Source organism: Desmodus rotundus, chromosome 11, assembly GCF_022682495.2.
Source record: "Desmodus rotundus isolate HL8 chromosome 11, HLdesRot8A.1, whole genome shotgun sequence".
Taxonomy (NCBI): domain Eukaryota; kingdom Metazoa; phylum Chordata; class Mammalia; order Chiroptera; family Phyllostomidae; genus Desmodus; species Desmodus rotundus.
Genome location: NC_071397.1, coordinates 78,087,471 through 78,111,086, shown reverse-complemented (window position 1 = coordinate 78,111,086; position 23,616 = coordinate 78,087,471). Strand labels below are relative to the sequence as shown.

At 37.0% G+C, this 23,616-nt stretch overlaps 1 pseudogene; it reads right to left on the bottom strand.

Moving 5' to 3' along the window:
* Positions 1 to 1,255: 1,255 nt before the first annotated feature.
* Positions 1,256 to 1,842, bottom strand: LOC123478882 (GTP-binding nuclear protein Ran-like; annotated as a pseudogene).
* Between the last annotated feature and the right edge of the window lie 21,774 nt (positions 1,843 to 23,616).

The window sequence follows — 23,616 nt, the reverse complement described above, 5'->3', positions numbered from 1 at the left end:
TAAAATCAATCAATCACGTCTATTTTATCTGATGTAAGTATAAAAAAAAAAGAAAAAGAAAATAGGTGGTGAAATCATAGTCTTGGTAATTTAGAAACTTTATAGATAAACAAGCAGTCATTGAAATTATGCATTTGAATGAGGTTGCCCAGGGAGAGTGTATAGAGGTAGAAAATTAGGCAACTGTGAATGGAACACTTTCTATCTTTGTGATAACAATCTGATTTTTTTTTTTGTACATTTCATCAGCTGTCTGAACTAATACATACTTTCTACGTTTCTTTCCTTCTGGGTAAGAATAAGAAATAATTGCTAAGAACATATTCTTCAAGAACATGATTCTTCTTCTTCAAACAAAAAGGGATCACAGCCCTGGCTGGTGTGGCTCAGTGGAATGAGTGCCTGTCTCCAAACTAAAGGGTCTCCAGTTCAATTCCCAGTCAGGGCACATTCCTGGGTTGCGGGCCAGGTTCACAGTTGGGGGTGCGTGAGAGACAACTGATTGACGTGTCCCTCACACATCAATGTTTCTCTCCACCACTTTCTCTTTCCCTTCCCTTCTCTCTAAAGATAAATAAATACAATCTTTATAAAAGACAAAATAGAAGGGATCATTAATGTCTTATGAGGTATATGCTACTTTGTATCATTACACAGAAGATAATGATGTTCTTATATTGTTTGGGGGTAATCTCTGTTTTTATACACTAAAGTAGTGCTCCTAACCACATTTTGGGCAAATGCCAAATTGGGAGATTAGGCTTAACAGCTCTAATTAGGCTTCCTGAAATTGATTAGTGCTGGGGATTAGTTTCTCATCTGAGAGTTTTATTTCACAAGATTTCTAAGCTCAAAACCGTATGTTTTCTTGGTTACTTTTTGTATCATATACATCATGCAAGCTGTTATTATACTTTCCAATAGACCATTCTGCTTCAATGATTTGTTTTTCTGTGGTTGTTGTTACTCTCTAGTAAGATTTTCTGAATACTGAAAGGAAAGTTTTAAGAGCTATGTCAAATTCCACTTTCTGGGTCATCAAAGCTGTTATTATTTGTTGGTTTCATTGTCCTCTTGATGTGCTAGAAAGTATTAATGCAGGTTATCTTTAAACTTCCCATTGTACATTTTAAATGTGTGTTATAATTCTTTTTCTTGGGGAGATTTTAACAAAGGTTATGGTAATATGGTGTTAATATCTGGGTTAGTAAATGTCACGTATTTTGAAATTTAGTCATTTTATTGCATATTTGGCTTAAGTATTTCTTGATTTTAATAGGGTAATTGATATTCCAAACAATATCACATAAGACTTACTGTCGAGATTAACCTTATTTGTATGCCAATCAATTAGCTTTCTAGGAAGCCAGAGGAAGGGCTCTTCAAAGTTGTAGTTACTTTTGCAAGACGGGTCATAGTTCTGACGATTCTTCTTTCAGTGGAAGACAACGATTCTGCCTTAACTTTCCTGTCCTTAATATCTGCTTTGCTGCCCCACAACATGGTGGGGATGTTTTCACACTTTCGTTCCAGATCTCTACGCCAGTTAGGCACATTCTTACAAGTAACTCTCAAAGTTACATCAAGCACTATAAGGGGCTTGACTGTAATAGCCATCTCTCCGTCCACCAAATTCCTCCGACCAGCTGCATCCCATACATAGTACTGAATAGATCCTCTGTTAGTGTGAAACATAAGGGGATGGACCTCAACAGCCAAGGTAGCTACATATGTCTCAAAGTCACCAGTCAGATTACATTTCATGAATGTAGTTTTTCCAGTCCCACTGTCTCCAACCAACACAACTTTGAACTGAACTTGGGGTTCTCCTTGGGCAGCCATTGTGATGTTATTTCTAGAAGCATCTCCTGGTACATCTGACTGAGAGCTCTATGATTGGTCTTCTTAAACCATCAGCAATGCTGAAATTTTTCTAATGGTTAAATATGCATCAAGCCCTTACTATATTGCCAAAAATTCACTGGGTCTTAAAAATAGGCATCATTGTCCATAGGCATGGGACTGAAAGCCAGGTTCCCTTCTGTAATGAGCTTTTGAGGCAGGCCTCCCATACAGTTACAATTTCTTAGCAAATTAAGCATGAGTTCTTCAGCTATGAGTTCATCTCTACACTTTTTTGGGGGGTGGGTTGTTATTACTCTCTAAGGCTTTTCAAATACATTAAGCAAACTAATAATTTGTTATTCCCTAAGCATCCTTGAAGACTTCTAACAATTATATTCTAATGTATCATGTTTACTTCGTGTTATCTCTTTTTCATTACCAGTAGAAAACTACCAGCTCTTTCTGTAATATTCATCTTACATGACTATTAAAGCTTTTTTAGTAGCATATCAGATTGATCTACAGAAAGAAAAAGTATAGTGTATTTGCTTTTTTGTATTTGATTTTTCCCAGCCAAACAGGAATATTCTCTACTCTGAAATTCTCCTGTGCTTTATTTTTTCTTCTGTTGGGGTATTTAAAAGAGCCTACCTTTTATAGGTAATACTCTTATTGGATAGTTAGTACATTAAGGGAGCCTAGCACTCAGCTTAGTACTTAGGACAGACTTGATTTTTTTTTCTGAAATAAATGAGGAGTTGACTGATCAATGCCTTCAAACCGAAGTCTCATATCATCTATACTATATAAGTGAAATAGGAAATCTAGAAAATTTCTGAATACTTTTAAATAATATCTTTAAGTTGACAATCTAGCATGCACCCCAATGTTCATAATAGCGCAGTTTACAATAGCCAAGTGCCGGAAGCAACCTAAGTGCCCATCAGCAAATGAGTGGATCCAAAACCTATGGTACATTTACACAATGGAATTCTACGTAGCAGAGAGAAAGAGGAGCTTATACCCTTTGCAACAGCATGGATGGAACTGGAGAGCATTATGCTAAGTGAAATAAGCCAGGTGGTGAGGGACAAATACCATATGATCTCACTTTTAACTGGAACATAATCAACAAAAGAAAAAAACAAACAAAATATAACCAGAGTCACTGAAGTTAAGAACAATCTAATAATAGCCAGAGGAGAGGGGGGAGGGGACAGTGGGCAGAAGGGTTTTCAGGAACTACTATAAAGGACACATGGACAAAACCAAGGGGGAGGGTGGAAGCAAGGGAAGGAGGTGGGTTTGGCTGGGGTGGGGGAGAGGGGCGGGGAAAAAATACAGACAACTGTAATTGAACAGTAAAATAATTTTTAAAATAAATAAACTTAAAAAATTAATAAATAAATAAATTGATAATCTAGCAATTTCCTGATCAAAGCCTTTAAGTGGCTACACTTTTTTTTTCTCAATCTTTGTCTTGTTTTGTTTGGTAGACATTTAACTTTCATAATTTTTTAAATTGCAACTCAATGTATTTGATTCCAAGACCTTAAGCTAATCCTGACAGAAGTAAGAAATTTCTCAGCAGCTTCATTTCTGGAGGGACTCAGAATTGCCTATATATAACCTTTTTTCTTCTCCTAGAATGCAAATTGTAATATGTTAGAAGTCCTTACTTTGTCCTCAGTTCCTTTCAACCTCTCTATATTTTCCATTTCTTAGTGTCTCTCTGAGCTTCATTTTGGATAAGTTCTTCACACGTTTCATCCAGTTCACTAATCGTCCCTTCAGCTTTGTCTAATATGCTGTTTACCCAGCCATTGAGTTTTGAATTTCAGGGATTATATTGCTTATTCATTCATAAGCCTCTATTTGGTTCTTTTTCAAATCCGCCTGTATTTTCTTCTAGTCTATTGCTTATGTTTTTAAGTGTCTTTTTTATATTTCTTTAAACGTGTTAACCATGAAATTTTATATTCCATATCTGATAATCCTAATAGCTGAAGTTTTTGTCAATTCGATTAAACTTTCTGGCTTTCATTCCAGGTTCCTATTTACACTTGCTTTATATCTTACATATGTTATGATTGTTTTTTATTGTAAGTTTGTATTGTAAATTCTTTCAAGCGTGGTTTGAAGTTATATTCTTCCAAAAAAGACATAAGCTTGTTTCTATGTCCCCAGGGGGCACTATTAACATGGGACAATTTAAATTAAATTGCCCTGCTTAATGTTTTATACTTTTGGGTAGGGCTGTCAAATAAAATACAGGACACCAGTTAAATTTAAGATTAAAAAATGAATAATTTTAGTGCAACATTTAGGGCATATACTACAAAATTATTCAAGTTCAACAGGGCATTCTCTATTTTTATCTGCTAAATCTGGCAATTTATACATAGCTTGAATTGGGTTTCAAATCCACATAAGCATTTGCTTGATGTTGTGAAGACTCAGGGAATTTTTTTCTCCATTTTCCCAGGGCAAAGGTAAGTTTGCAGCATCATCTTTTCTAAGGTAGATCTTTAAGGTAAATTTATTTCTTGTTCACTCTTATACTAAGAGTGTTGTCATTAGAATTTCAAATCTATGCAATGAATTTCCATAAATATTTGGCTTTATCTTCTATTCTCTGCATACCATGTATATTTCAAAATATAAACTTAAGGTCTCTTAGCTTGTCCCTTAGGGTACAAACCAGCTCTACAGATTGCTTACCTTTGTTGATGGAAGAAATGTCCAAACTTGTAGAGATTTTTTAAATAAGAGTTTATTCGGACCAAACTGATTATGTTTGTCAGGGAGAAAGATCTCAAATGCTCCTGAAAATAAGTTTTGCAGTTTCTGTTTGCATTTGAAATTAAGGAAGATTACCTGAAGGTGAGAGAAAGCAAGGTGGGAGTGGTTACATGAGGAGGGGTCTGAAAAGGGAGCATTTCAAAGGTGTTTTAACCTAGATGCACAGAAACAAAGGACTGGGCTCACTTAATGTTAAGCAAGATAGGCCTTGTACTAAAGGAGTTCTATGCCTGAGGGATAACTACCCGCATGACCTGCTCAGTTAGGAATTTGTGATCAGATCACCCTTGAGGTTACTTTCCCGAGGACACCTTATTTGGTCCACACCTTTCAGGAGTCTTTTCCTTTTTCTTTGTTGTTGTTTTTACAGATAACTTACATTTTTCCTGCTCCATGAAGCATTAAAAAATGTTTTTACATAGTTTGTCCAGTATCTCCAGCTGTTTTTGGCAGCAGGAAATAAGATAAAATATGTGGTGAGACGGAGTCATCCTGAATATATCAAATGATACTCTATCATAAACAGATACCAATCCTTTGCTCCTGCTAATTCTGAAACCTGGTATTGTTGGTGGTGTCTCCTCAAAGTTTTAACATTTCTTACCAGGTCATGGGTCTAGTCCACAGTAGTTAGTGTCATTTGACTTTGCTTTCATGCTCTGCAGAGACTGGTTATCTGTCCAGTGACAGAGTGTGGCACTTTGCTCTGAGCTTTAGTTAATGACTTGGGCCCACTATCACATCTCTTTCCTCCCAGTGTTCTTTTGCTGAGGCTACAGTCTACTTCCGAGTGCTCTAATCTCTTGAGGAGTTTTGTAGAATATAGGACAATTTAATGCTGCCTCCACCGCCACCCTAACTTGTCTGCTGAGTTAGTCCAAAAGAATCCCATTCCTACTGATCTGTCTTATCTGCAGTTTCTGAGACTACACCTGAGATTCCTTATGGGATTAGCCTTAGATTAGTTTTGCCTTTAGGAAGAAGACCAGTTTTAAGAGCAGGGTTCAATTCTCCTGGACACCTCTGTCTTCGTGGGGGAGTGGCCAGCAGCTTCTTTCTCCTGCCAACATCAGAATTTTGGCTTGTCTTCCTTCTAGACCCATCCAGCACTGATATTTAGTACCAATGGTGTCCTGGAGCTGGCTCATACCAGACTGTGAAAGCCAATTGTTAAACTTCAGGAATTTTGAGAGCTGATGATTAAGCTCCACTATTACAAAAATTAAATTATAGAAACTTATAATTAAATAACATATTTAAAACAATGATAAGTATAAAGCTCTTAGAAGAGAAGAAAACATAGGAGCCAATCTTTGTGCATTGGGCTAGGCAAGGGTTTTTTAAATATGACACCATAAGCACAAGTACCAAAAGGAAAAAAGTAAATAAATTAAACGGTATCAAAATGTTAAAGTTTCATGCCTCAAATGACATTACTAGGAAAGTGAAAAATGCAACCCATGCAATGGGATAAAATATTTGCAAACCATGTATTTGGTTAGGAACTTGTGTCCAGAATACATTAAAGAAAACTCTTATGACTCAAAAGTAAAAAATAATAATAATCCAGTTAAAAGACAGATAAATGATTTGAATGGATACTTCACCAAAGAACATATACAAAGAGCCAATAAGCGCATGGAAAGATTCTCAACATCATTAGTCGTTAAAGAAATGCAAATCAAAACCAGATGCAACTTCACACTCACTAGGGTGGTAGGGCTGTAACCAGAAGGACAGACTGTAACAAATATTGCTGAAGCTATGGAGAAATTAGAAACGTCCAGAATAAGCATATGCGTAGAGAGAGAGGAAGTAGATTAGTGCTTGCCAAAACCGAGCAACCTGTGGATGGTGGGGGTGGTGGGGGCCTTGAGAGTGAATTGACTGCTAAGGATTACAGGGGTTCTTGTTTGAATGATGAAAATGTTCTAAAATTAGATTGTGGGTTACGTTTGCAGAAATCTATAAATATACTGAAAAACCATTGAATTGTACATTTTAAATAGGTAAATCTTATGGTAGTTGAATTATATCTCAACAAGCTGTCAATAAAAAAATGAGACAAATATTCAAAACATAGCAGTCTCTAATTCCTTTACAACATTTTACTATTACCTGTCTCTTGAGGTCATTTACTGAGAGACAGCACCCAAGTGCCCCCAAAACATAGGATCAAATTGTGTGCAGTGTTAAAACAGCACGGACTATTTATCTCAACAAATAACTTGCTTATTTGTTTATGTCGGCTAACCAGATGGCAGTGAGCGATAATACTCTGTACTAATCCCTTAGGAAGACTAGTTTGCTTGAGGTTTAGACACAGACAACAATGATCTGTCCCATTGTAAGAAATATAACAATACCATAAAGGGCTTCATGATGAGTAAAATGATTAGATATGGTCTACAAAGATGTAGTCAGTCATTCTGGGCCCTTCCATCGATAAAGGCTTATTGAGTATTATACAAAATGCAAAAATGAATTAGATCATGCATGCAGTCAAGGCTCAATTAAGAAAGTAGAAACCAGTTTAAATATGTAAAGCTAAAGGTATTTAATACACAGAAACAGGTACCAGTACTTAAAAGCTTTTGAAAGGGCTTAAGGAGTGAAAGTCAGGGGAGCTGCCACCAGCTTTCAAATCCACTAAAACTGAACCTGAAACTTCTTGTTTTCATGCAGAAGTCAGGAAGATGGTAGGAGATGAAATCAATAATAATGGTCACCCTGCAGCCCTGGGGCGAAAGGCTGGCCTGGAATACAGAAGCCGCTGCGCAAGGTCACATCTTAAATTCACTTGTCCACCACCACTGCTGCAGCAATGACTTTTATCTCTCTTCCGCCTGCTAATTCATGCATATGTCCATCTCGCTGGCGGAATGTAAACTGTGTTTGGAACCCTCTGGCAAAAGACCATGGAAAAATGTGGTTGTCATTCATCCAACCCCTGCAATGAAATCAAGAGTATGAAAGGGAATGGAAACGGTGCTAAGACCCAACAAAGGATATGTAACTCATTACTCTCAAGGGTAGTAAGGTAATTTCTGAGACTTATATAGTATAAGTTAAGGATTGTTTCTTAGTGGCAGGGGACGCAAGTTGCAGAAATTTAATCTTTGCCTCAGATAACTTGACATGTCTTGAATATTGGACTCTAGGCACTTTACCAAGCTGGCAGGCCCTGAAGTTCGTTGGAAGTTGATCTCCCAACCTCTGGCACATATCTTATGAAACATAAAGAACACTCGTGAATTCTTTTAACTTGGTCCAATTGTCATTACGTCACTACTTTGTGACATAATGGGCCAGTGTGAAGTCCTGTGGGATGGCAAGACTATCAAATTTTATTTGGACTACATTATTACAGAGAGCTGGAGTTTTGATATAGCCCCAGGACAGAATTTATGTACCACTTACTTTCTGGGTAAAAAGTAAGCTGTTTCTGGTGGTCTTTACTCATTACTATGGAACAGGAGGCAAAAAAAACTTGAGTTTGTAGGCTGACCACTTGTTTTGGAAATACGGGGGGGGGGGGGGGTTGGAATTACAGACATGGCCATTCATTTACTTATCTTCTATGGCTGCTTTCACATTATAACCACAAACTGAGTATTTTGGAACAGAGACCTTACTGACTTTCCAAAGTATTGCCCTCAAACTAAAGATAGAGAAATAAAAGTTTTAAATTTATTTCTAAAACAAAACTATGGCCCTTTTATGAATGTCGACACCAAAATGTATTTATAACAGTTAAAACCAAATACTTTTCTCTGCGATTTGAAATAATCAATACTTATTTAAGGGAAATTTTCCTTTGCAGTCTTCTTATTCTAGTATAAAATAACCAGAACTATCTATGTGGCTCTCTTAACCTCTCATTCAAAAAAAAAAAAAACTTGTTTAGAAAAATTGATGTGTATTTTTTGTACTGTTGGGCAAAGTAATTTGCAATAGTTGATTGATAATTCATCATTACTTGTAATGAAGCACAATAAAAAAAAAAAAACTCTTTGTTCGCCTGTTCAGAAAAAGCTGCGATGCAAATTTCAGCACAAGTCAGGACCCTGGAATTCATTAGAAGTCACTTACTCAAGTGCCATTGACCTGAATGAAGACATTGGCCTGTAGAATAGACCCAGAGGTCTACGTTGATCAAGCAGAGTAAACACTCTCTCATGCTCCAAATCTCATGGTAGGCAGGGAGAACACAATGGCAAATATTGATTCTCTGGACTTTTAATTTATACTGCCACTTGTAAAAGTTTTTCTTATGTTTTTGAATTCTCATTTTCCTATAATAATTTGCAATATTATAATGTTTGATAGGATGAGTGAGTGTTTTCAAAAACATCTTATTTGATCAGCCCAGAAAGTATTTTCTTCTCACAGTTCATAGATAAGGAAACTGAAGCAGAGAAAGTCAGTGAACACCCTGCTTCAAGGGGGAAAGGACTGAAGGGAACATTCACCAAGCATCCACTACATGGTAGGCACTATCTGAAGCCAGAACTCGAACTCACACCTTGATTTGTAGACTCCAAGTCCAACGTTTTTGCTATCACGATTTATTAATCCCAATTATGGTGATGGGATGGTACTAGGGATGGTACTGGTGGCCGTAGCTTTTAAACAGATAAAGATAAAACAAGCACTGTCTCCAAACTGAGAATTAGATGACGTGAGAAGAAAAACAGAACTATAAAACTTTAAGGTAAATGTTGTTTATAAAGCTATTGAATGAATGGCATTAAGATATGCTTATATAACTACATAAAGAATTAAGCTGAAGAGCAGGAAGTACTTTTTAAGAATTTAGTTGTGACACTCTAAAATATCGAGCCACCAGAAGTTGTATAATTATGGATAATTATTATTAAAGGGCAAAATTATATTTTGGGAATGATTCAAATACAGTCCTGCTTAAAATCAGCAGCTATAGGAAATGTTTTCCTTCTAGTTCTGTTAGTATATGATACTATCTCTAGTAACAGGGTGTTCCCCCCACCATGCACACACACACACACACACACACTAACATCCTGTAAATCTGTTGGGAAAGAGTTTGTAACATCAGATACAGATACACTTCCCAAAGTATGTGTGATCAAGCTCTGCACAAAGCAGAAGCAAGAATAGTATCTTTTTGGCTACTTGCTGAGGCTACATGCTGTCAGATTCACCAGAGTTATTCACTTGCTAATTTATCTGATAAACATTTCTTACATACAACCTATGTATAAGATTTGTGAAGAATATGAAAACAAATTAGTAAAACCTTTTTCTATCAAATAGATCTTGAGTGACTTAGTAAAAAGCCAATGCTAGTAACACATAGGAATTATTATCTTCATTAGAAAGGTTAGATAATACACAAAAGAAACCAAGCAAGCATCCTTTTGCTGTCTAAGACAGAGCTCAGCAAATGTTTTTTGTAAACAGCCAGATTGTAAATATTTGAGGTTTTTCAGGGCCATATGCTCTTTGTTGGAGCTACTTAACTCTATCGTATTGCAAAAGCATCCATGGATAATACAGAAATGAATAGATGAGGCTGCCTGCAATACAATTGTATTTATGGACACAGATATTTGAATTTCATATAAGTTTTATGTGTCAGAAAATATTATTCTTTTGATTTGTTAAAACTCATTTAAAATGTAAAAACCATTCCTAGCTTACAGACCATACAAAAAACAGGTGGTAGATCACAATTTGTCAATCCCTGATCAATGAAATTACCATCTATGAAAGAAAATATAATTGTAGATGGCCATGAAGGATTCAGACAAGATACTAAAATATTAAACAAACATAAAACTACATGATAAATATTTAAGATATCTGCATACCAAGAGTTAGAAAAATGATAACGTGTTAAATGGATGGATCAGACCTAGCTCTCCTTAGATGAGTAATTTCAGCAATTGGTAGAGAAGGAATGTAAATTACTGCATACTAAAAGATGAAAAACAAAGATTTAGTATCTTCAGATTTGTCACAGTTTTGAGCCTTATGTTGTCTGGAGATTGAACTGCTTCTCATACAGCTCTCTGTACTTGGTTCCTGCTTTTGTTTTGTTTCTTTAAATAGCTAACTTGGTAGATTAGTCAGGGTTCTTGGGAAAAACAGAACAAATAGGATGGATGTATATAAAACATGTATATGAGGTTTATATGTACATAAATAATATGTATATGATTTTTTGATGAGGAATTAATTAATGCAACTACTGAGAAGTCCCATGATCTGCAGTCAGCAAGCCAGAGACTCAGGGGAGCTGACGGCAGAGATTCAGTCCACAGTCTCGGACTGGAGTGCCAGGGATAACAGCCTCAGTCTGAGAGCCAGAGAAGACCAATGTCTCAGTTCAACAATCGGGCAGGAAAAGCAAATTCTTCTTTCCTTTGCCTTTCTATGTAAGCCCTTCACGGAACTGGGTAATGCCCACCTGCATTGGAGGGTGGGTGGGGGTGCAATCTGCTTTTCTCCGTCTTCCAATTCAAATACTAATCTCATCTAGGAACACACCCATGCAGATACCCAGAAAGGCTCAACCAAATATCTGGCCATCCTGTGGCTCCATCAAGTTGACACAAAAAAATTAACCATCACATCAGTATTTCCAAAATTATGTGTCATTTGTGGATAGTATGATAGAAGGTACCTAAGTGGTATATTGTGAAAAAACCTACCAGGTCTCTTAATAAACTCAAATTCTAGCCATACAAAGGTTGGAATGGGAGGAGGATCTTCAGGTTCAGACTATGACTGGAACTTGGGGTGGGAGCTGGAACTCAAAGGCCTGACTAGAGTCTCCAGAAATTCCCTGCACTGAACATCTCTTGTTTCCTGCCTCACATTCTTTTGCTCATTTTTTGTTTACTCCGTCTGCTATGACAAATGGCCTCCCAGTAATCACGTAACAGGGTCTTGCCTGAATTGCGTTGTTTAACTCCCACTTTCTGCTCAGAGGCTTCCCAGTTAGCAGGGGGTGGGATGTCTGCCAGGACCTACCTGGCATTCAAGGAAGTGCATACTCGAAGTGTGAAGAAATTAACGCCCCAGTGGGACGGTCTCAGCTGGTGTGGGCCAGGAGCCAATGTGTAAAATGCTCTCCTCTTCCTTCCCTTAATGGGCAACTCTGAGAATCCTTGGAAGGTCTTGGCGAGATAACGTGCTTTTATTGGCTTCTCTCCTTTCTTATTTTACTCAGGCTCTGCTTTGAGTGTGAGTACGGTACTCAGAGTGTCTTATTCTGCTTGGGCTACAATAACAAAGTATCATAAACTGAGTGGTTTAAACAACAGAATTTATTTTCTCACAGTTCGGAAGTCCCAGATCAAAGTGTGGTAGCGTCAGTTGCTGTCCTGAGCTCTCTTCCTGGCTTGTAGATAGCCACCTTCCTCCAGTGTCCTCACATGGCCTCTCCTGAGTGTGTGTACAAAGGGGGCATTAATGCTTTCCCACTAGGGTTCCATCCTCATAGCCTCGTGTAACCCTAAGTATCTCCCAAAGGCCCTATCACCACACTCCAGTACGCTGGGGATTAGGGCTTCAATATGTGAATTTAAGGAGGACACAAGTATTCAGTCTGTAACATGGGGTAAGACATTCACATTCCGCTTGGGGAATCAGTCTCATTTTTGCTGGCACAACTATCCTGGCTTCAGAGGCCGCTATTCATCATCAAGTACTCTGGTCCGATCCTGGTATCAGTAGTCGTAATTAGTGAAATGATTCCTTTTATTGACAACTTTGTAGGATCTGAGTGATATTATTGTAGAGGACATGGCTATAAAATGAGATTCCCTCTTAGTTCTCTGAGGGTTCCAGTGGGAACATAATTTAGACTTGGAGCTCCAATGACTGAAACCAGATTGCCCTAGATCAGGGTTTTTCAACCCTGGATGCACAAGAGAATCACAGGAGCAGTGGGGTGGGGTGGAGAGGGGATGGAGTGATTAAAATGCCAATGCCTTAACCCACCTCCAGATCTTAATGTGGTTATTCTGGTGCAGGGATTGAAGCTTCAGTACATTTTAATTCTAATGTGCAGCCTCAGAGGTACAGGCTAAGGCCCTATGTAAGCCTTTGCAAATTACCTGCTGCCCATTGTGAGTTTGTCTCTTGGTAAACAGAGACTTATAAAAGTGACTTCCTGCCCTGACCGGTGTCACTCAGTTGCTTGGGCCTCCTCCCGTAAAGCAAAATATCTCAGGTTTGATTCCCAGTCAGGGCACATGCCCGGGTTGTGGGTTCAGTTCCTGGATGGGACGCATACAAGAGGCAACTGATCAATGTTTCTCTTACATCCATGCTTCTCTCCCTCTCTTTCTCCCTCCCCTCTCTCTCTAAAAATAAATAAATAAAATACTTTTTAAAAAGTGACATACAAAATAATCTTAACGAAAGTTTTAATGTGGGGTTGTATTTTCCAATAGGCCAAGCAGCAGTTAATTTGAAAAACTCTTTGGACCACTCAGGAGGTAATAAACACCATCATATTTTAAAACAAAACATTGTATACCAATGTTCATAACATTTTTCATAATAGCCAAAAGGTGGAAATGAGACAAATGTCTCTCAGCAGATGAATAGATCAACAAATTATGGTATATACATACAATAGAATATTATTCAGCCTTAAAAAACAATATAATCCTGATATGCCTGCAGTATGGATGAAGCTTGAAAACATCATGCTAAGAGAAAGACACCAGTCACAAAAGACTACATATGTATGTAGGATTCTACGTCTAGGAGGTACCCAAGATAGGCAAATCCATATAGACAGAAAGTAGATTAGAGGCTACTAGGAACTGGTGGGAGGAGGGATGGGAAATGGGGAGTTGGTACTTAATGGACACAATGTTAGGGATGATGGAAAAGTTCTAGAAATTGATGGTGGTGATAGTTTCACAACATTGTGAATATATATAGTGAATGCCACTGAATTTTGCACTTCAAAACGGTTAAAATGGCCAACTTTATGCCATGTATATCACAATAAAACAACAAAAAATAAAACCTCCTTTTTAGGTGTGATGATTCTGGAAGAAGATTTAAGCTTCTCTGTAGATTGGCAACCGTGAAAGAGAAATCCCATTTAACAAAGGAATGTATCAACAGCCTGAAGTCACTATAAAGTGATGCCTTTACTGGATATTTTTTTAGTTTTTTGAATATCAGTAAGCATGTTCAAGTCTTTGAAAAGAAAATTAATGCTTTCTCTGGAATTTATTTTTCTGAAAATTTTGAAATCAAAATTAATGCTTGAAAATAAAAGAAAGATGAAATCAACTTAATTTGGTATTATTATTATAGATTTTTAAGAAATAAAAAGTGGTTCCCAGCTTCAAAGATTATCAACCTATGGTGAACATAATTAATGTTGGAGTAGGTGCCTTAAAGGGTGAAGATTATCATACTCTTGGAATTTCTGACTCAGGCTATAATCTTCCATAAAAAGCAATATAAAAGAGGATTTGTTGACACTGAAGAAAATCACATAATTAGTTCTATTAGTGGCAGTGAGTGGAGAATGTAGTGAGATAATTCTAGGGCAAAAGAACTTCCTGTAGATTAACTGTCATCAGCTTTCTCTTTCCTCCTGTCAACTTATCCAAAATTTTCCTCCTTTCAAATTTGGATAACGCTTCTCTTTCTTTGCTTGCTGTTAACCTGATTAATCTCTAGCTCACGCCTCCATCTCTCCCTCTCTGTACTTCTCCATCTCTCTCTCACAAGATACCTTTTTCCATGATAACACTTGTTCAAAAAATATAATGAAGGTACGTGAGAAAAAAAGTAACTCATGATTTCAACATTTTCTTTGCAAATAGGTCTTCGGTTGCAGGTCAGTGGTAGAAGGCAATGCAATGTATGTAAACAGCTGGGACATTGGAAATTTCTTCTCCAGGCTGTTTACGAAACTCCCCCTGCAGACAAGATTTCATGCTATGTAAAAATTTTAGAGTTGAATGAATGAGTAAAGGGAAGAGACAGAAATGGTCTAAAACATTCAGGTTTGTAAAGATTTTTACAGAATGTCTTGGAGTCCTGCTGTCCTCCTGGGATGAAATCTTCCACCTCTCTCTCCCGCATCAAAGTAGCTTGCCTCAGAGTTAAGTGGCTTTTGTGATTGACAGTCTCTCTTTATTCAGAAAGGAATTTCCTGATCTTGAAATGTTTGCTTAGTCCAAATCAGGGGCCCCCTTTCACCTAATTTTTGACCCTTGCCTACCAATAGTGACTCCATCGTCTGTGTGTGTATAGGGGTGGGGGGTTTGCACCCTGCATTTCCTCTCTCTCTTCTGACTTGACTGAGGACTTCTAGAAGCTTCCTTTTCCTTTCCTACTTCCTTTGGACCTTGGAGAACCTTCACCCCAATATCTGGGGTTGTGTTTTGTGGAGGTGTTTTCCCAGAGGCCAAAGTTAAACATCAGAATGAGTTTTCACCTACAAGCAGTCTCATCCAAGAGGTGTGTGCAATAGGTGTAGAGAGTATAGGTATATGGTTGGGCCACACCGTGGCTTCCCACTCATTCATTTTTTGGTTCAATATATATTTATTTATGTATCAGGTGACTGCTATATGCAAGCACCTTTGTACACGCTAGGGTATAAAGTTCTTATGGAACTCATATTCAGGTCAGGACAGTTAAAGTAAAGATAAACAAGTAAAATATATAAGAGGTTAGACAGTCATAAGAGTCAAGGACAAAAAAAAAATAAAACAGAGAAGGGAGAGGAGATAGATGGGAGAGAGACTAAGGGAGAAGGAAGAGAGGGAAGGAAGAAGGGAAAGAGAGACAGACAGACAGACGTTGTGCAATATTAAATAGAGTAGTCAGAGAAGACCTGTCTGAGGAGGTGACATTTGAATAAAGGTCTGAAGGAAGAGAAAAAGCAAGCTTTGCATATATCTGAGGGGAGAAGCTTCCAGGCAGAGGGTTCAGCAAGTGTGAAGAATCTACCTGCGGTAGTTGTGAATGCGTATTCCTGGAAGAGCAAGGGACATGAGGCTGGAGTAGAATAAGAGAATGAGAGAGCATCAGGAGATGGGGACAGACAAGTGCGGGTGGGCCAAATCCTGTGATTCTTTGGAGAATACTGCAAAAACTTCGGGTCTTCTCCAGGTTACATGAAAAACTATGGGCAGATAATTGTTGAGCAGGTAATTGTCATGTTTTGATTTTAATTCAAAAGGGCTTATACTGGACACATTGTTGAAAAAAGTCTAAAGAGGACATCTGCAAGAGCAGAACAGGTAAGAGATGATGGTGGTTTTTTAGACCAAGACAGGAGTAGTGGAGGTGATGAAAGAAAATACACCTGGAAATGGCGTGAAGTCAGTAAGCCACTGCCTGAGGATCTAGTGATAGGTGAGTGAAAACGTGAACAGTTGAGGTAGGCAACTTGGTCTGGTTGAAGTGCTCTAGAAGACATTAACCTCTCAATATGTCAATTTCCAATTGAAATAGATAACATCCATACTTACAGATGAGGAAATTGAAGTTTAGAGAGATTAGGTAATTTGCTTAAAGTTTGTAAGGGGAGAAACTAAGGCTTAAAATCTAGATCTATCTGATTAGAATCCATAATTTCAATCATCACAATTTAGTAACACACTTTTTAGACAAGTGTAAGAACGATATTTTAGTTTACCTTTGCTATGTACCCTACAATTTACTTCCCCAGATTTACTGAGATATAATTAACTTAAAAAAAATTTAAGCAGCAGAAGTCATCATAAAGGTATACCCAAGAGAAAGAGATATATGCTGAGTTATACACTATATACACGGAGTAACAAAATCTGTTTATTCTATGTTTCCTATCATTGCTCATAAAACTAGTGTATAGTAAAGTGTGGCCCACAAGTAGACATGGCTCACAAGAGCAGGAACACCCCTTAAATAAAATGGACCTGGCTGGGGTGTGACTGTATTGGACGAAGGAGAGTATCTTCTTTTTAGCCCCATTTGTCCAGCCTGACTGATGGTCTTTAAGGAGCTGTCCCCAACTGGGAAGGCAACACTGTTTTCTGAGTCACCTGGCTTCATCTGCTCCATACCCTGTTCTTGGATAACCTGTCAGCCTCCTTTCAATACATCCTACATTTACACCTCAGCCTCAGCTGATCCAATTTGCCTCCTATTTTGGTCCCAGGCTTCACTCTGATTCATAGCTGTTGTTTTCATCTCTTCCACAGTACAGGGAATCAGAGAACAGTTCTCAGGTTTATTTATATGCCTTGGCTCCTCTTCTTTTTGTTTTTTGTTTTTGAATAGACCCCCACTCAGATCTGTTCTGGCCCTCTGCTTCTATTTGCAAGTCAATCGAGTGGTTTAAAACTCAGCGTGCATTTTCTTATGAACACTATACAAGACCATTTGTCTCTCAGGTACATCTATAAATGCAGGTGACAACATTTTCAGCAAAAAGAACATGAACTTTAGAGTTAGGCAGACATGACTAATATTAGGATAAAAATGAGCAAATGTCATCAATTTAATGTATTATATGGCTCGGAATAGGGCTCAATAGGTAAGAATTTTCTTCCTTTAGCTATGACCTACTGCCAAAGGAAATATATTCTTACAACTCATCCCCTAAACTCCTGGCTATGAAATAAACACATAGGCCTCCTGAGGATTTTTAGTGTTTTAAAGAGTTGGTAACAATGGGAAAATAGAAAGTGTATGGAAATTTTTAAACACTTCTATTTACCATCCTCTTAGACTCTGAAGTGGAAAGCCAGTGTGACGTACTGACACCGGGGATGAAAGGGAAGAGGAGACAAAATGGAAAAGAAAAAGAAGGAAGGAAACATTTATTGAGCATACACTCAATGCTAGGTATGTGTTAGGCAGACTTCCAGGTATTGCGACCCTTGATCATCCTCTGTTGTAAGTAAGGGTATCTCTGTAGGAGACAGAGGAGAACGTCGTGGTTCTGAGCTGATGAATCTTGTCTAAGTTCATGAAACTCCTAAGTGGTGGAACTGGTATTTAAAGCTAACGCTGTCTGGCTTCTTGTCCATAGTATTTTAATATGTTTGACACATAACGAAGTGTGTATAAATAGTATCTTACATTTTTATTAAAATCAGCCTTTATATGTCTGTCATAAAATAAGCACTAAGTCGTTGTTCTCCCAAAGAGTAATCTTATATTTCAATCACAACCTTTTTAAATGTTGAAGCCTAGTTAATATGAGAAATCTGAATAAAATGGTAATGCTAATTTAGTTTTGTTTTTCACAGACTTACTTTTAAAGAATTTATAATAAAAATACCTTTCTAAATCTAACTGTGGCGTAACTTCCTCAGTACTTTAATAGCTTCCAGATGTTTAGATAATTTTGTTTAGAAACTTTGTAAATTATCAAAGTTCTTTGCTGATTAAATAAGACTTATAATAAAGTAACTCTTCTCTGCCCTGTTAGACCTCATGATGTTGAAGACCTTTTTGAAGTCATAACTTCAAAGTAGTTTACATGGTTGTAGTCTCATAACAAATGTAGGATTATAGACTTTTCTGTAACATTATAAAGGAAATGAGACAGAAATAATGACAAAATGACTTCCCATGTTCGTATCTCTTCCTTTAGATGTTTACCAATTGGTCGACAAGCTTGATTTGCTGAAGGTCTTATTGACATCAAAGAAGACTTTCTTTAGTGCAAAGGGTCACGTGCAGTGCCTCACCAACTGACAGACCACTGGCAACCGACTTAAACAACTTAAATGGACTTAAGATAATGCTAATTTGTACAGTGGGAAGTAAACAGTCCAGATCTGTTGGAGACATGAATAGCAAACTGTGAAAGGTGAGGAACCAATTGAGAAAAGGGTGAAGAAATATTAATAAGATGCCCAGATATAATGGTTATACCCCAAAGGGGTATTTAGTTAGTTGGTTATTTAGTTATTTAGTGTGATATAAAAGCAAACAAACTAGATAAATACATACATAAATAAAAAGTAAAAAGGGTTGTGCCTGAAGGTGAGAGATAAATTTTTTTAAATTTGATTTCTTTGTTTTAAAGATAGACAACATCTTAAGGCTCCAGAAGATAACAGCAACAAGGAAAAGTTGAAATTTAAATAAGTAATAATATCGCCAAGAGTGTCACGTGTAGCTATTGTCATGTTAGGGTGCGTGGTAAACTTGGACTATTACTGCATATGTGGGTGAAGTTCTATTGCATAGCTTTTTCTGTCTATTGGTCGTCGCCATCTTTTCCATCTGACTTGGTGGTTGTACAAAAACATACATAAAATACATATATGTTTTTACAGAAGGGCTTACAAGATAGCACTAAGCCAGTAACAACAGTTGAGAAACAAGACTTCAATCCTCTTATACAGCTTAAAGAACTTTAAACGAGGCATCTATTGTAAATATTATTGTAGTAGAAAATTTCACCTGCTTAGACTTAACCCTATTGTATTTGAACAATTGGTTAAATACTTACTTAGAAGTAGTTTTCAGTTATTTTTATTACATTGCTTCCTGGGTCTTATTTCACACCCTTTCTTCTGGGAATTCGCTTTACTAAAATTGTTCTGTGATCCAACAAAGGGACTGTGACACCAAACTGGAAAAAAATAATGTTTACTTTTCTTAGCTAATTAACTTTTGTCTTGATTTGTCTTTTATCCTTTTTTTTTAAAATGGATAATAGGGAGAAAATTGTAGGACAAGCTTTCCTTTGCCTAGATAAGTTTTACCATAAGCTATGTATTCCATAAATTGTAATTTAACACTAAATACTTCTCATTTAGAACCCATATGTGATAGAGCTATATTTCTTTGGATTTGAACATGTTCACAAACATAATCATACTATTGTCCCGATTTCTTGATTACTCATAAGAACAATCATATCCAATTTACATTGTTGTTTATATATATATATATATATACCTTGAGAATCAAGATCATATCAATAGAAATACATTTCCATCTCATATTTAAAGTCATAATTGATCTTCCTAAATACAAAACAAAAATGCTGTTGAGAAATATATTAAATATATTTATCCAAATAAGAAACCTGAAAGTATAATTTTGAGAGACAAAAGCACACTTAATTTTGACAACCATGCTCCTTTAAAATTTTTTTTCAAAAATATAAATAAAAACTAGTAGCTATTTACTTAGCAGCAATTAATAGCTTAAGGAGACAAATCAGTCCAAATGAACCAAATGTTAGGGGTAGGAGCTACACTATTTTAAAACTAGCTTTAATGTTTTTAAGACAATTTGAAATATATTTCCAAAAGAGGAGTTAATTCTTTCTGCTATCAAGGCCTAAGATAAAAATAGAGATCAAATAGACACATTTTTTTGGTCAGCATTTATTTTTTATTAGACTTTTTATTTAAGTATAATATACAGGAAAGTGCATAAATTGTAAACTTACTACTCGATGAATTCTTGCAATGCTAATACACTTGTGTAACCACCACTCATATCAGGAAATGGATAATTGCCAGCCCCCTACCAACAAAATTAACCATCTTTCTTGATGGCCTGTTTTTGAGCTTTATGTAAATAGAATTGTACTCTCTATATTCTCTTGTGTCTGGCTTTTTTCATTCAGCATTATATTTTTGAGGTACATCCATGTTGGCTTATAGCTATAATTCATTCATTTTCTATGTTGTAGAATAACTGGTTTTATGAATGTGCCATAATTATATTGTTTGTGTATGGTCTGTTATTTGAGCTGTTATGGAAAATGCTGCTGTGTACATCTGAATACCTACCTATCTTGGCATGTTTCTTAAAAATAATTTTATAAAAGTTTATGTGAGCTAAACTAACGACATATGCTGGGGAGCATGATCTCAAATGCCTCCTATCTCAGCGTGTTTATGGACCCATTTCTTCAGAATATATTCCTTGGAGTAGAATTTTAGAAACATAGATATGCATATAATCAGCTTCAATATATACTGCCAAACAGTTTTCTTTTACCCAAACTGATTTTAGCAATTTGTACTCTGACCATCCTTAACATTAGTATATCATTCATTAATTTTAGCCATTCTGGTGGGTATATAGTGGTATAAAACTGTGATTTTAATTTGCATTCCCTTAGCGACTAATGATGTTGAACATTTTAATATATTTTTTAAAGATTTTATTTATTTTTAGACAGAGGGGAAGGGAGGGAGAAAGAGAAGTAGAGAAGCATCAATATGTGGTTGCCTTCCACATGCCCCCAATGGGGATCTGGCCCACAACCCAGGCATGTGCCCTGACTGAGATTTGAACCAGTGACCCTTTGGTTGACAGGCCGGCACTCAATCCACTAAGCCACACCAGCCAGGGCTGATTTGAATATCTTTTTATATGTTTGTTGACCATTTGAGTATCCTGTTTTTATGAAGTTTCCATGTCTTTTGCCTATATTCTATTGAGTTTTCAGGCTTATTTTTATTGACTGGTAGGTGTTCTTTGTGTGTACTAGATAAAGGTACTTTGTTAGATACACGAATTCCAAACATTTACTTCCATCTTGCAGCTTGCCTTTCACTCACTTCATAAAAATGTTGTCGGATGGACAAACATTTTCAATACTACTAAAGTGAAATTGATCAATCTGTTTCTTAATGGTTAGTGTTGGGTGTGTGCATATGTGTGTGTTAATTTTAAAATGTTTTTGCCTATTCCAAGATCATGAAGACATTCTTTTATATTATCTCTTAGATAGAGGCTTTATTGTCTTACCATTTACACGGGTCTATAATTCAGCTATAACTGTTTTTTTTTCTTTTTTAATTTTACTTTTAAATTATATTTTATTGATTATGCTATTACAGTTGTCCCAATTTTTCCCTCTTTGCCTCTCCACCCAACACCTCCCACTCCCGCAGGCAGTCCCCCCAGCTTTGTTCATGTCCATAGGTCATACTTATAAGTTGTTTGGCTATTGCATTTCCTATACTGTACTTGACATCCCCATGGATATCATTTCTAAATGATAGCTTTGCTGGGTAGAGCAATCTTGGCTATATGTCCCTGATTTTCATGACTTTGAATATGTCTTGCCAATCCTTTCTAGTCTGTAAAGTTTCTTTTTGAGAAATTAGATGACAGTCTTATGGGAACTCCCCTGTGGGTAACTAACTTCTTTTCTCTTGTTGTTAAGATTCTCTCTTTATCTTTAACCATTGGTATTTTAATCATGATGTGTCTTGGATTGGTCCCCTTTACATCCATCTTCTTTGGGACTGTCTGTGTTTCCTGGACTTGCATGCCTATTTCCTTTACCAAATCAGGGAAGTTTTCTTTCATAATTTTTTTTCAAATAGATTTCCAATTTCTTCCTCTTTCTGTTCATCTTCTGTCACCCCTATGATGCAAATGTTGAAACACTTGAAGCAGTCCAAAAGGCTGCTTACACTATCCTCATTTTTTGGATTCTTTTTTCTTCTTCTTGTTCTGATTGGTTGTTTTGCTTCCTTATGTTCCAAATCATTGATTTGATTCTCAGCTTCCTCCACTCTGCTGTTGTTTCCCTGTAAATTGTTCTTTATTTCAATTAGTGTATCCTTCATTTCTGACTGGATCTTTTTTATGCTGCTGAGGTCCTCGTGGCACCAAAGTGAGATTGGAGGGACAGCTTTCTCCCAGATAGAAAAGCAGGCAGAGGCCATTGTCCTTTTTCTGAACAGTCCCCCTTCAGAGCCACAGGGTCAGCAGGCAGAGGCCATATCTGAGACTCCATCAACCTGGCTAATACTGTTTGCCCTGCCTTGGAGATCTCCTGAGACCCTATTTCACCCAATTTATGGGCGCACCCAAGCTGTTAACAGTGACTTTTCCATATGAATGGCTGGTCTTGACTCATGCTTCACAACTTTCTAAATCCTCTCAAACAAGCAATAGCTGGCCTAAGTAAGTACCCAGGTCCCACAACTCTTGCTAAGTGGCCCCAGGCCTGGTACTAGCAGCAGCCAAGCCAGAGTCACAGCTTGGCTTTGGCAGGAATCTCAAAGCCCAGCACAAGTATCAGCCATCTCAGATTGCTTTATAGCTTATGCAGGGTGGTCCTAGGCAGAACACAGGTGGGAGTTGATCTTGGCCTGCACCACCCAGGGAACCCCAGAGCCTGCACAGCCAGTGGACAGCCACAGACTATGTCAGAACACCACCAGCCTGTTCCTGCACAGCTGATCCTCCATGGCAGGTGGAGGTTGGTGGTCGGTGGTCACAGCCAGTCCTTGGTGCAATTGTCTACATATGTTCATTACATCAGGATTATTAATTGTACTTTTAAGTTTTTATATATTCCTACTGATTTTGTCCACTTGATCAGGCAAATACTGATAGAGATGTCTTAATCTTTCTTAGTGATAACAGTTTGTTAATTTTCACCAGGAATTTGTTCATATTTGCTTTACATATTTTAAAGCTATGTTATATGACGCATGTATACAAGTTTAAAATTTTTAACCCTTCCTGGTGTATTAATTTTTAAAAATAATATTGATCCACCTTATCCCTAGTATTGCTGTACAACTTAAATCTATTTTATCTACTATTAATATAGGAACACCAGTTTTCTTTAAATTACCATTTGCCTGGCTTATGTTTCCAGTCCTACCATAGTAGTTTTCTGTCCTTAGGTTTTAGCTGTGCTTTATGGAAACAGCATATAGCTGAATTTTTGAAACGGTGGCCTGTTAATCTTTACCTTTTAACTGGGCATGTGATCCATTTATAATGATTATAGTTTTATGCTATAATTAGACTAACTTCCACCATCTTATTTTTTACTTCAATTTTTTATTACTTTTACCATGATTTCCCAGTTCCCAAAGGCTGATGTGAAGAAGGCCAAGTGATCAGTTTAATATGTATGTTATTTCCTTACTCTTACTTATTATTACTATTGATTATTTCAAAATTTCAAAATTTTCAAATGTATCATACATAGTTGTTTTG